This window comes from Rhinolophus hipposideros (genome assembly GCF_964194185.1).
Source record: "Rhinolophus hipposideros genome assembly, chromosome: 3".
Taxonomy (NCBI): Eukaryota; Metazoa; Chordata; class Mammalia; order Chiroptera; family Rhinolophidae; genus Rhinolophus; species Rhinolophus hipposideros.
In genome coordinates this window covers 101360614-101372812 of record NC_138049.1, presented here as the reverse complement: position 1 = coordinate 101372812, position 12199 = coordinate 101360614, and the positions used below count along the sequence as shown (strand labels likewise).

At 51.0% G+C, this 12199-nt stretch overlaps 1 pseudogene across 1 annotated transcript in view; it reads left to right on the top strand.

Moving 5' to 3' along the window:
- Positions 1–3065, top strand: part of LOC308494574 (large ribosomal subunit protein uL10-like) — a 36830-nt pseudogene extending 33765 nt beyond the window's left edge. Inside the window, exon 3 of the transcript in view lies at positions 2964–3065. The product of the transcript in view is annotated as a large ribosomal subunit protein uL10-like (transcript). The remainder of the gene's footprint in view (positions 1–2963) is intronic.
- The last annotated feature ends 9134 nt before the right edge of the window (positions 3066–12199 follow it).

Genomic DNA, 12199 nt, shown 5'->3' with positions numbered 1-12199 from the left:
GGGGCCAGAATCACCACATGTCAGGATGTGGAACCCAGACTCCCGCCCGTGCTCCAGCCTCCAGCCGCTCTGCGGCGTGAGCACCAGGAGGGAACTGCTTCTTCCTGTCCTCAGGCCCTTTTCCTCTCTGTCCGCACCTGAACGTGGACCTGCCGCCCACAGAAACCAGGCCTCGCTCCTCTCTGCTCTCCATCTCCTTCCACCTCTCTCCCTTCCCACCCCCTCTTCCAGGCTCGGGTGTGTGACTCCAATGTGGAGGGTGGGCACCTGGGGGGGACAGGGTGGGGGAGCTGGGAGGTGAGCAGGAGGTGCCTATTTGGGCTCCAGATAAACTCGGGAGTCAGCTGGCGTGAAATGAAGAAATATGGCTCCCGGTAAATATTTATTTTCTATCAGAAATTAGCAAACCAAATGTAATTAAAAACAACTCTGTGTGTGCCTTTCCATCCCCACCCCCATCCCCCTAGAAAATGACATCTCGGAATAGTGAGTCATAGAGACCGTGTCCTAATTAGCAGGCTGCCCCTGCTGCTGAGGCCACTTCCCTCAGACTCCCCAAAAAGCATGGTACCCAGCGTGGGCCCAGACCATTGAGACCTCAGCAGGTCCCCTCTGCCCTCTGCCTCCCCCATCCACCCACCTGTGTCTGAAGGGCTCAAACCCTGAGCAGGGCTAGACAAAGATGGAGGGAGAGGGAAACAGACCTCTCACCAGTGAGTCAGATGGGGGTGGCAGAACCCCACCCTCCTCCTTTGCCTGGCTACCACCCATCTGTGGAGTGGAGCAGGGGTTGCTGGTTGAGAAAATGGCTTTGGGAAATCAGCAAAACCTGATTCCTTCACTTTCTACCTGTATGACCTTGGATAAGTCCCTTTAGTTCGCTGAGCCTCAGTTTTCCCCACTGTGAAATGGAAACTGTGAGGCTTCCCCTGCAGATTCACTGGATATGAGAAACTGCAGCCCCCGATAGGACAATCGGTGATCAAGAGGAACTTCCCAATGCCAAGAGCATGAGGCTCTGAGGAGCTGGGAGTGTTTATATGCATGATGTGTTCAGTTAGTGAGCCCTACTATGCGCAGGGCACTGTTCTGGGCTGTGGGGATGGAGCAGTGATTCACACGGACCAAATCTCTGCTCTGAGGACGCACCTTCTGTGGTAATGCGTGGCACACAGCAGGTGCACTCTCACAGCCTCCCTCCATCCAACATCCCAGGAGTCAGAGGAGTCCTGGCAGTGTTGTCACCCACCTACGATGGGTAATAGCAACTCCTCTTTATTGAGCACCTACTGTGTGCCTGGCACTGTGCTGGGTGCTGCTCCACCAGGGTGGCTCAGCTAGATAGAGAGCTGGCTCCCAAGTCTAAGACCCACGCTGCCTTGGGATGGGGTGCAGGGTGGGAAGAGACCCCAACACCCCTTGTTTTATGCCTCCCCTTAGCCCCGGCTGTGGGTTGCTGTACTCAATAAGTATTTGAGACCCCCTTCTTCCAGAAATGTTGTTTCCTTCCTGTCAGCAACTCTGTTTAAAAATCCACAATGTCCTAGTGTCAGCCCTGCTCACAGGGTCTCTGCAGCCTTTTTGACCTGGACCACACAGCTCTCTGACTTGGCCACTGAATTAGATGCTGTTGAGCCCACCCATGTCCCCTCACCCTTCCTTGCTGCAATGAGCCAGCCCAACTTCCAACTGCCAGTACCTGCATCTCTTTGCCTGCATGCTCGCTCTGGAGCAGCCCAACCATCCTGCTATGCGCACAAATGCCACCTCCTCTAGGAAGCCTACCCAGATTGCTGGAGCCTGCTCAATTCTGCCCCCTGGATCTGGCTTCCTTCAGCTCTGTGTGAACTCTGCTTTGGGCACTTGGCACAGATCGTCATGTATGAGGAGTTCCATTTCACATGTCCAAGTTTTACCTCATCATACGGATTATATCTTCCTCCCTCCCCAACTGGTGCCACCAAAAGTTTTGGGTTCAAATCCTGGCTCTCTCACTTAACAGCTGTGCAACCTGGGGCAGTTTATTTAACTTCTCTGAGCCTTGGTTTCCTTGTCTGCATATCACAGATGATAATAATAGAACCTCTCTTGTGCTAGTTTCAAGAAGTAAAGGAAATGAGATAGACCAACTATTTGGCAAGATGCCAGACACATAGTGAAGGAAGGAGACAGCTGTGTCCCCATATTTGAAAACTATTACATGGTCTTCCCAGCCCTTTCTGGAATTGGCATCCCCTTTTCTGGGGAACTCTGTCCAGCTCTGTGACCCTAGGAGAGAGTGTTTATCCTACTCCCCACCCTTGGCCATAAACCATCTACTGAGGAGTGAGTCCAAGCTCACAGCTGGGCCGAGAATGCTTCCCTAGGATTCTTCAGTCTGGAGCTGGGAGAGGGAGAGCCATCGTGCCTGCCATTGGCAGGAAGAGGGTCTGAGAGACTCCAGTTAACAGGCAGAGAGGAGACCAGAGGGGAAATGACAGAAAGACATGGCAGCGTTGGAGTCCTGGGTTCAGTTGCCTCGAAGCCTCTCCTGCCTGCTAGTCCCTCTCTCCCTCTGACTGACAGATTCCAAATCCGTCCCGGAAGGCCCCCACCCCCGGTTTATTTTGTCTTAGTGCAATCACTTAAGCAGGGTTTCTGTCACTTGCTCTCCATCAAGTCCTGATCAATGCAGAACTCCCAGGAAACCATCTTTCCTCCACCTGCCTGCCAGTGACAGAAGGCCCAGGACTTCCTGGGTGGAGAAGGGGAGGTGAGGGCAACTCTGCGCCTCTCCCGAAGGGTGCTTCCTGTTTTCCTTCCCCACAAAGGATGTAGTGGAAAGACACTGCAGCCTCAAAGAGGGCAATTGTGATCAAGAACTTACCAATGCCAGAAGCGTGGGGCTCTTAGAAGCTGGGTGTTAGGTTAGTGGGGGGCCCACGGGGGTAGGGGCTGATCATGACGCCTCTGTATCCCCGAAGCCTCAGGTGGGGCCCAACTGCCCACATCCAGATATCTGGGGGGACTCCGAGGAGGCAAGCGGGCTGGCAGGGGCCTCCATGGAGCCAGTGGAGGTGGAGTAGTGGCCGGCTTCCTGTCTGATTGGGTGTCATTTTACTCCATTCTTCAGACTGCTCAGGGAAAATGACCTTCCTAATTGGTTCTTCTCTCAAACAAGTTGTAATGAGGCTAAGCTTCATTCCAAGGGTACTTAACCACCCTCTGCCATCACTGGATGCCCTCAGCAGCCCCTGCTACAGTCACTACCCAGGTTAAAAGGGCCTGGGAGGCAGGGGAGGGATACCCAAGAGTCTTGCCCTGCATTGGTCTCAGCTGCCCAGCGACACTGCTCTGGGCCTGAGACAGTACCGGGAGCAGCAAACTTTGTCCTCAGGGAGCCCCAGTCTGAGGGGAGATAGCCTTGCCCTCGGGGAGCCCCAATCTGAGGTGGAGACTCAGCCCTGCCCTCAGGGAGCTCCCAGAATTACAAGGAAATACTACTTATTCCCTGGATCACTCATCCATTCAACAAATACTTATTAAGTATCTACTATCTGTCATGCTGTTTCCAACAACCGATTGGAGACATAGCTGTGACAGAAACAAAAGTGTCTGCTCTTTTGGAGCTCACATTCTAGCAGGAAGAGCCACCACCTACCTCCTCCCAACCCCCAGCCCCAGTCCTAAACTTCCAGTCTGGAGCCAAGACCTGGGACACTGCCTTCCAGGAGAGGCTGCTGCATGAAATAGGGTAAAACTCGATTCCTACAACAGAATGCAAAGAGTAATTAAGGCTTGTAAGTTTCTCCATGTCATCTGAGTTCTAGGCAGTGAGCAATTGTCTGCCCAAAAGTAATGTGGGGGGAAAGACAGCCCCGCTGTCCTACAGGCTCTGGCCTGGAATGGCCTCCCTCACGTCCTCCCACACCCCATTGGAGACAACTGAGTCAGTTGGTACACCTCGATGCAAAGGAGACCGAGAGACAAGGTGTAGCTGGGCAGCCACGTGTTGCTGCGCCACCATCCCTTTGCCACAATGGAGGAAGACAGATTTGAGTTGTCACCTAGCAATCTACTCCAGGGTGAGACTTGATCTTCCCTGATTCAACTACTCAGTGGGCTCCTGGAGCCAAGAATCTCGGCTTCTCTTTGTCCCCACAGCTGACACAGCACAGGGCACTCAAAGTACCTCTGAGTTCATATGTTGGTTCAGAAGTAGGAAGCTGATGTTATCAGCTATTTACAAACTCAATCACTTAAAAAAAATTTACTCCCACGCCTGGGGGTGAGCAATTTGGGCTGGGTTCTTGCCTGAGATCCCTCACGGGGCTGCAGCCAGCGGCTTCCCTGGGGCAGGATGGTTTCAGATGGGCCCACTCATGTCTGGAGGTCCATGGGGCTGTTGTCTGGACCTGGTATCTCCAGCATCTGCAGGGTAGCTCATCCCTTCCCAGTCTCAGGGCAGCAAGACAGAGAGACTGGAAGTTGCAAGGTCTTTGAGGCGAGGCTAGGCTAGGCTGTTGCACAACTTACGTCTGCTATATTCTGCTGGTCAAAGCCTGCCCGGATTCAAGGGCAGGGGAAACAGACCCCATCTCCTGATGGGAGTTGCAAAGAATTCGCAGCCATTTAAGATGTACCATGTCATTCTGGTTATCTATTGCTAAATAGTAACGACAAACCACTCCAGAACTTAGTGGCTTAAGACAATAACATTTCTTTTGCTCACAAATCTTTAATTTGAGCAGGATTTGTGGGGGAGCCATCCTCTCTAGTCCACCAGCATCAACTGGGGTGGATCCAAGGAGGGCGCTGCTATGGTCTGAAGCTCACTCACTGGTGTGTCTGGGGGCTGATCCTGAATGTCGGTGAGGAGAGAGAGAAAGAGAGAGAGGTAGGGGGTGGGGAGCGGGGTTCCAGGCAGAGCTGTAGCGTATCCTGTTGGCAGAGGCAGTCACACATCTGCCCAATTTCAAGAAGAGAGAAAGAAATCCACCTTTCGATGAGGAGTGACCAGGTCCTAGAAGAGCTAATATACGCGCAAAACCAGACATATTGCTGCGGCCAATTTTGGATAATACAATTTACCACACACTCCTTGGTTCTTCATTCATCCATTTATCATTCACTGTGTGCCAGGCATGGAGTCAGAACCACTCACACAAATTCTCTGCTTCCCAAAGGAAGTGAGCCACCTTGCTGCCGTGAGGGTGGGAGACTGACAGCCTTTCTTCAGAGGCCTCAGAAGGGGGTCCAGGGGAGATGCCAGCACCAATGCCTGTCACACAAAAGGACAGAAAGAGAGCTTACATCTCAGCAGGCAGGATTCTCATTAGAACCTAAGAAGGACTTTTCTAAGCAAAGATTTGTTTTGAGGGACATGCTCTCATCCACACAGTTGTCACCTTCCTCCCTTCTTCCCCTGTCCTTGGGCTCAGAAGAGGTAGGGGACACCGGGGGAGGGTGAGTCATCTCAGGGGCCACCAAATGTAATGTCCTTTGCTCTTCAGTTTGGATGCATGTCTGGGCAGAGCAGTTGCTCACAAAGCTGTGCCAGATTTGAATGTCTAGACTTGCCTTGTTCTCCCCTTAGACCACGAGCAGCCTGAAACCCGGGCCCTTGGCACCTGGCACAGGGCTTTCTGCATAGTATGTATTTATACATGTTTGATGAATGAAGGCATGAATGAATTAATAAGTGAGTGTGCAAAAAAAAATCAACAAGACTGCCAATTTCACCCCATGTATGTTCTCACTTTCTTTTACAGTAAAAAAATTATAATGTATAGCCAGACACAGCAACCCAGAATAAAGCATGCGTTTTCCAGCCTCCTTTGTAGCTAGGAGTGGCCATGTAACCAAGTTCTGGCCAATGAGATGTGAACAAAGGTATGGCATATGTTATTTCCAGATCATAGCTTTAAAAGGGAGAACAAAGCCCTCTCTTGCCTTTCCCCCTTTCCTCCAGCTGAAATGTGACGTGGCAGAGATGTCTTGAGCATGTGAACAAGAGAACATTCCAGGCGAGGTGAAACAATAAGCCAGAAAGATCCTGGGTACCTGACATCTTGGAACTGCCATTCCAACCGTTGACTACTTATACTCAGACTGTTATGTGAGAGAGAAATAAATTTCTATTTAATTTAGCCACTATTATATGGGGTCTCTGTTACAGAATCTGAACCTCTATCCTAAATCAATACAGCAAGAAGGTGGGTACATGCGTGAGTGAATTCATGAGCAAGTGAGTGATCAATTGATCTAAATGGTTGCTCTTACAGTGACAACAACAAAAAAGATAATACTCATTTATAAAGCTTTAACTGTTACAATATTTATTGACTTAATGAAAAATGTGGAGGGGTTTGTCTCAGGGCTGATTCAACAGCTGAGGACCTCAAGCTCATTCCACCTTTTTGCTTCACCATCTTCAGAATGTTGGTTTTTATTCTTGGGCTTGGTGCCTCATGATCACAAGATGGCTGCCACTGTTCCAGACATCATGACCCCACACAACCATGCCCATAAGAAGGAAGCAGGGGGAGGGCCACGGTGGTAAGATAGGATTATCCTCCTTCTTCCCACAGAGAGTAAAAACTTTCCCAAAAGCCCCCAGCAAACTTCCTCATATCTTATTGGTCATCGCTGTGTCACATGGACCAGCTCTAGCTGCAAAGGAAGCTGAGAAATGAGTGCTTCCATTTTTCAAGCTCTATAGTGGGAAGGGAGCAAAAAAGAAGGGAGTGACTATGGCATTAGTAATCAACAGTAATGTCTGCCACAGTAACTAAGTGCGTGAATGAATTAATGAACGGATGAACGAACAAACACTATATAGTAAAAGTGCAACTATGGCCTCCCCAGCCCTAGTAGTTGGAAGAACTCCCAGGGTCAGGATCCAGGAAGGGAGAAGCAGAAAATGGAGGGAAAGGGATGGAGATTCTCCTGGGCGTTAGAGGCAAGAAGGAGGTCAGAGTTCCTGGGGTCAGGGTGGGCCTGACCCTGGGGTCAGGATGAATCCAGGTTGGAGAGGGCACCCAGAAGCTGGTTGGGGGTGACCAACAGGGCAATAGGGAAGAAAGAGAAACCCACCCCGGCCTGAAAAGGATGCCATTCCTGGAAAAGGGAATGGGGCTCAGTCAAGCTTAAGAACCTGGCAGGGCCTGAGGGGACGGGCAAGTGTATTGGATCCCAAATCTCAGATTAAACATGTTTTGCAGGAATCCATCCTCTGCTAACCCAGAAATACAAATAAAAAACGATTTTGGTTATTAGTGATGCTTTCTTATGCCCGCTCCTTTACCCTAATAACAGAACACTGGAAGTCGGAACTTTGGGGCCCTAAGGAAATCATTCAATCTTTGCATTTTGCAGGTGGAAGATGGAAGTCCAGACAGGAACAAAAGAAATTCCATGGCAGAGCCTGGACCAGAACCAGACTCTGGGACCCAAGTGTCTGCCTCTCCCATTGGGCATTACACTATTTCTCATGACCTCCATGAAATGACTCGAGGGGTACAGCCTTGGTTTACCAATCCAATTCTGGAATATTTGGGGTACAGAAAAGAGGCTTCACCGCCATTCTGCCACTGCTTTCCCCACCACCATCACACACGATGCAGAGGGTTGGGAAGAGACGGTAGCTGGCCAACAGGGAATGACCTGTCTGCAAAGTGCTGCTCTCCTGGTCACCAGCACCGTTCAAGCAGGGTGGAGGGGAGAATGTAGGGAGGACTCCGGCCAGCTATTGGAGGGCGTGGCCAGAGGTTCCCTTCAACGTTGAAACTCTTGGCAACATCTCCAGACTGACTCAATTCTCACCAGCCAGGATGGGCTGGGCCCTGCTCAGGTCTGCAGATGACAGGCACCTCTGCCAACCCTAGAGGCTGTTCCCATGGTGACAAGTAGGCAAGAGAGAGGCAAGAAGAGAGATGTATGGGGGTTCCTAAAGGTGTGGCCCTCTGACAGACAGGCTCTGGAGCAGGGTGCAGTCAAGGCTGGAAGGAGAGGGCACCACTTCCTCAGAGCCAGGCCCTCTCACCAGAGGCTGGGGCTCATGACTGAGGGAAGAGACCTGGACCCCTGCCCGACCCCCACCGTCACCACTCCATAGGCCGGAAGTCGCCAAGATGCTGTACATGCCTCCCACCAGAGTCAGCAGGGGAATAGTGTCCTGTGGGGAGTGGGGAATGGGAGATTGATCCATTCAGAACCTTCTCTGATTCTCAAATTTTAGACAAAGAAAAGGGCCTCATATTCCATCTTAGGAGGTGGGGAAATGGGCACTTCCCACCCTCACTGCGCTCCAAGTTGTCCCTACCTATGGACCCAGGGTGAAGGAGGTGAAGAACATCTCTGAAACCCAGTATAGCACCCATCTCCTTCCACCTCCACCCTCACTCTAGGAAAGGGTGTCCAGCACTGGCTGATGATCACTGGGACTTTCTGGATTTCCTGGGCCACCCTTTCTACCAGGATAGAAGGGCCAGATTGGACAGGGCTCTTCTGATGCCTGGGGGGAGCCATGGATGGCACGACTTCTCTCCCACCCCTTGCCCACCATCCTAGTAGCTGCCACCACCCACCCCCAAGTCTATCTGCAGGCTCCCTTGACCATACAGCCATCTTTCCTGCAGACTGTTGGCTTTTCCTCCTTTGTATTTGGCTCTGCCTCCAGATCTGACATTCACCCCATTCTGCCAAGTTCCCTCTGCCTCAAGATTCAGCCAGACCTCTGCGGGTCTGCTCATATCCCCAGGGCTGGCGCCACTGGTGCACAGCAGGCTGCCCGCCCCTGGGCACGGAGCCCAGAGTCTGAAGCCTGCAGCCCCCTCACCCTCCTGGTTCAGCCGCTGAAGTCCCACTCCGTGCCCTCATCCCACCAGGCACCCCGCCAAGACGCCATCTTGCCTTTTCTGCCACCTACTTGCCTCCTGGCAGAGGAAGGGCCAGTTAAGGGATCGTGGTGTGGAGGGGGGACAGGTTGACTAGCTTCCACCTAAGCCTGGTTAACAAGGTTCCCCAGTTTGAGGAGGGGACAGAGATAGATAGCCACTCGGTCCCACAAACAGAAACAGGGCTATGTCCCTGGGGTTACCATTTACCCTTTTGTGGGGTCCCTTTCCTCTGCATTGCTTAAGAACACCCCACCCCTCGTTTCATTGACTCCCAGAGTTGGAAGAACATTCAAGTTCAAATCTCGCCCAATATACAGGGAAACTGAGGCCCAGATGGCTCTGGCTTAGTTGAAATCACAAGCCAGAATTTGGATCCAGGGGTTCCTGTCCATCCTCACAGTGGTCTTTCCACTCTCAGAGCTCAGACTCTGTCCTCAGGCCCTCTCTCCTTCTCCCATGGACTCAGGACCCCTTCTCTGACCCTAGTCTTGGGCCAGGGATCAGCAGAGGCCTGGATGCTTCTAGTCAAGGGTCTGAGAGTTTCCAGGGGGGTTTTCTGACTGCCAGGTGGAAGAGGAGTCTGGGAAGGGCCCAACCATGGTTCTTGCCCACCCCCAGGCCCTCCCCAGATTGCAGTGGCCAGCCCTCGCCGCTCCCACCTTGGCTGTGTCAGCCCGCACCCTCACCTGAGCTGGAGTAAGCCCTCATTAAATGGCCCCACAGTCTTGGGAGGGAGGGAGACACCAGTGCTGCAAAGTGTTGCCCACTCCATGGGTGTCCCAAAGGGAGCAGGTACATACGTACACTCACAAGTGCACGCACACTCGCACACAACTCACATACGCACCGGTACCAGGTACACCCCCAATGCCAGTGTTTCTTGCTAGAACTTGTATTATTCTCCTTGGGATTTCTCTTATTCAGGACGTGGCTTGACAGCCCCACCTCCTCATCCCTGGTCAGCGCAACCCAATTCTTCTCCTCCTTTCAATCGTCTGAGCATTTTTATTGGAATAAATCAGCAGGAAAAGATTTCAAGGCCTAAGTTCAAAGCCCTTTCATAATCTCTGTGACATATAGTTATAAAACTAATGCTAAGAACAAAGTGACCTTTATTTCCAATCTCTACTCCTTGATGACTTCTGGCTTTTCTTAAGAAAAAAGTTTTTTTCCTGTTTATTAAAAACAATACATGTGAGTCAGAAGCATCTGAAATTTCGCCACTGCGATAACTACAGATAACCCAGCGAATATTCATCTAGACTTAAAAAACTTCACACATTCACATATACACACAGAGATTTCTGTAGAAAACGATGACATAGTAACAAGCTTGCTCTTTTCTAATCTGCCTTTCTCTCTGCACAATATGCCATGGCCATCTCTCAATGCCAGCAGAGACTCCCTCTGCGTGGACACTTGGCACTCTCTGCCTCTCTCACTCATGTTTTGCTCTACTGCTCACCGCCTTGCAGATGAGAGTGAATAGGTAGGTGGTTTTGGGGGGATGCAGGCACTGAGAGCAGGGTTCTACTTAGGGCAGCACGTGTAGACAGAATGAAGTCCTGCAAAGTGTTGAGTCCCCTTGGCTGAGCTTTGGCTGGCCTCATGGGGCCTGAGAGAAATGGGAAGCTCAGAACATTTTTAAAGACAAAAACTGCTAAAGAGACAGGGTGATGGGTTCAGTGGGAGGATTTGCATTCACGGGGGCTGCCAAGTTGACCTCAGAGCAAGGGGACATGCTGGGCCCTGATGAGGCGGCATGCCCAGGAAAGATAAATTAGGGAGTCAGGGGTTCAAGAAGCATTATGGAGGCACGCCTCCACTTGGTCAGCGTGACCTTAAGGAGAAGAGTTTTGACTTTTTTTCTTGGATTTATTTATACCCAGCCTCTTTCTAAAAAGGTGCTATAGTCACTTTCCACAAAGAACATATGCAAAAAGGTCAGGCAGCTAGAAATAGAAAATCAGGACCAGGGACAATTTCCATCAGAAGGGGATGGGCCACACAGGAAAGGGCCCTATTTCTCCCAGCCCCTAGGGATAAGCTGGTGAGAAAACCAGAACGCTGCCGAAGGGGAGGAAGGAGAGGAAGCGATCTGGCTGAAAGAACACAGCACCAGACAGAAGTCAAACGTGTGCATTTGCCTCCAGATTCTTCCCCTTCCTGTTTCTAACCACCGTTCCTTTCTGAGCATCAGTTTCCTCATCAGTAAACATGAAAATAAAAATATCTGAGTCATCATAAGTGAGTAACACAAGACTCTGTTCTTATCATTTACCTGATCTACCTGTAAGGTTTGCATTGGGATCTGCCCTAGGACAGGGTCATTTTCATGGTGCACATACTGAACAACTGTGCTCCTGAAAATAGGTGGTCACAGAGGAGAGGGAAAGAGTGAAGAGCCAGAGAGGTACGTCTATGGTGCCTGCCAATCCCCTGCCTCTCTGAAGTGAGCCCATGTGCAGCCTTTCTAGAAGCAACAGTTTCCAGGCAGCTATGTTTTATATCCATGACCCCTTCCTCCTATCCAGCTGATTGGATGGAGGTGACACTTGACCCAAGCGGAGCCAATCAACAGTGTGTCACTGATATATGAATGACTGGGAACAAAATGGTGGGCCAGTCCAATGGGTCCTTCCTTTAGAGAGGCTGAGTCGGTAAATGCTAGAAGCTGCCCCTGGAAGGTTGTGAGGGGAAGTTGCAGCTGGAGAGGTCATGATGCCTGGAAAGCTGAAGTCCTGAAGGAGCAAATACCATGCGTCAGGAGAGGAACTGAGTGGGCAAAAAGAAGCGGGTGTTAGAAAGTGGCTGAATCATGCCTGGGTGGTTATCTATTAAGTCCTCCAACCTCAGGGACTTAAAACAATTATTTTTATTATACCCCGTGATTTTGTGGGGCAGGAATTTGGGCAGAGCTCGGCTTCTGTTCCATGAGATTCTTCTGTTCTATGTGGCATCGACAGAGGTATTCAGCTGGTGGATGGGCTGGTCTGGATGATCCAAGAGGATTTACTCCCGTGTCTGCTGCTTTGAGGGAGATGGCTGGAAGGCTGGGCTCAGCTGGGACAGTCGACTGGAGCCCCTCCTGTAGCCTGTACAGTGTGTCAGTCTTAGGGCAGTTGGACATCCAACATGGTGGTGGTTGAGGGCTCCCAGAGAGAATGTTCCCAGAGGCCTGAGCTGACACTGCAAGGCATCTTCAACACAGAAGGTCACATGCTGTTGGCCAAACAAGTCACTATGACCAATCCAGGTTCAAGGGAAAGGGAATTAGACTTCCCTCTCCATGGGAGGAATAACAAAGAATTTTCGGCCAT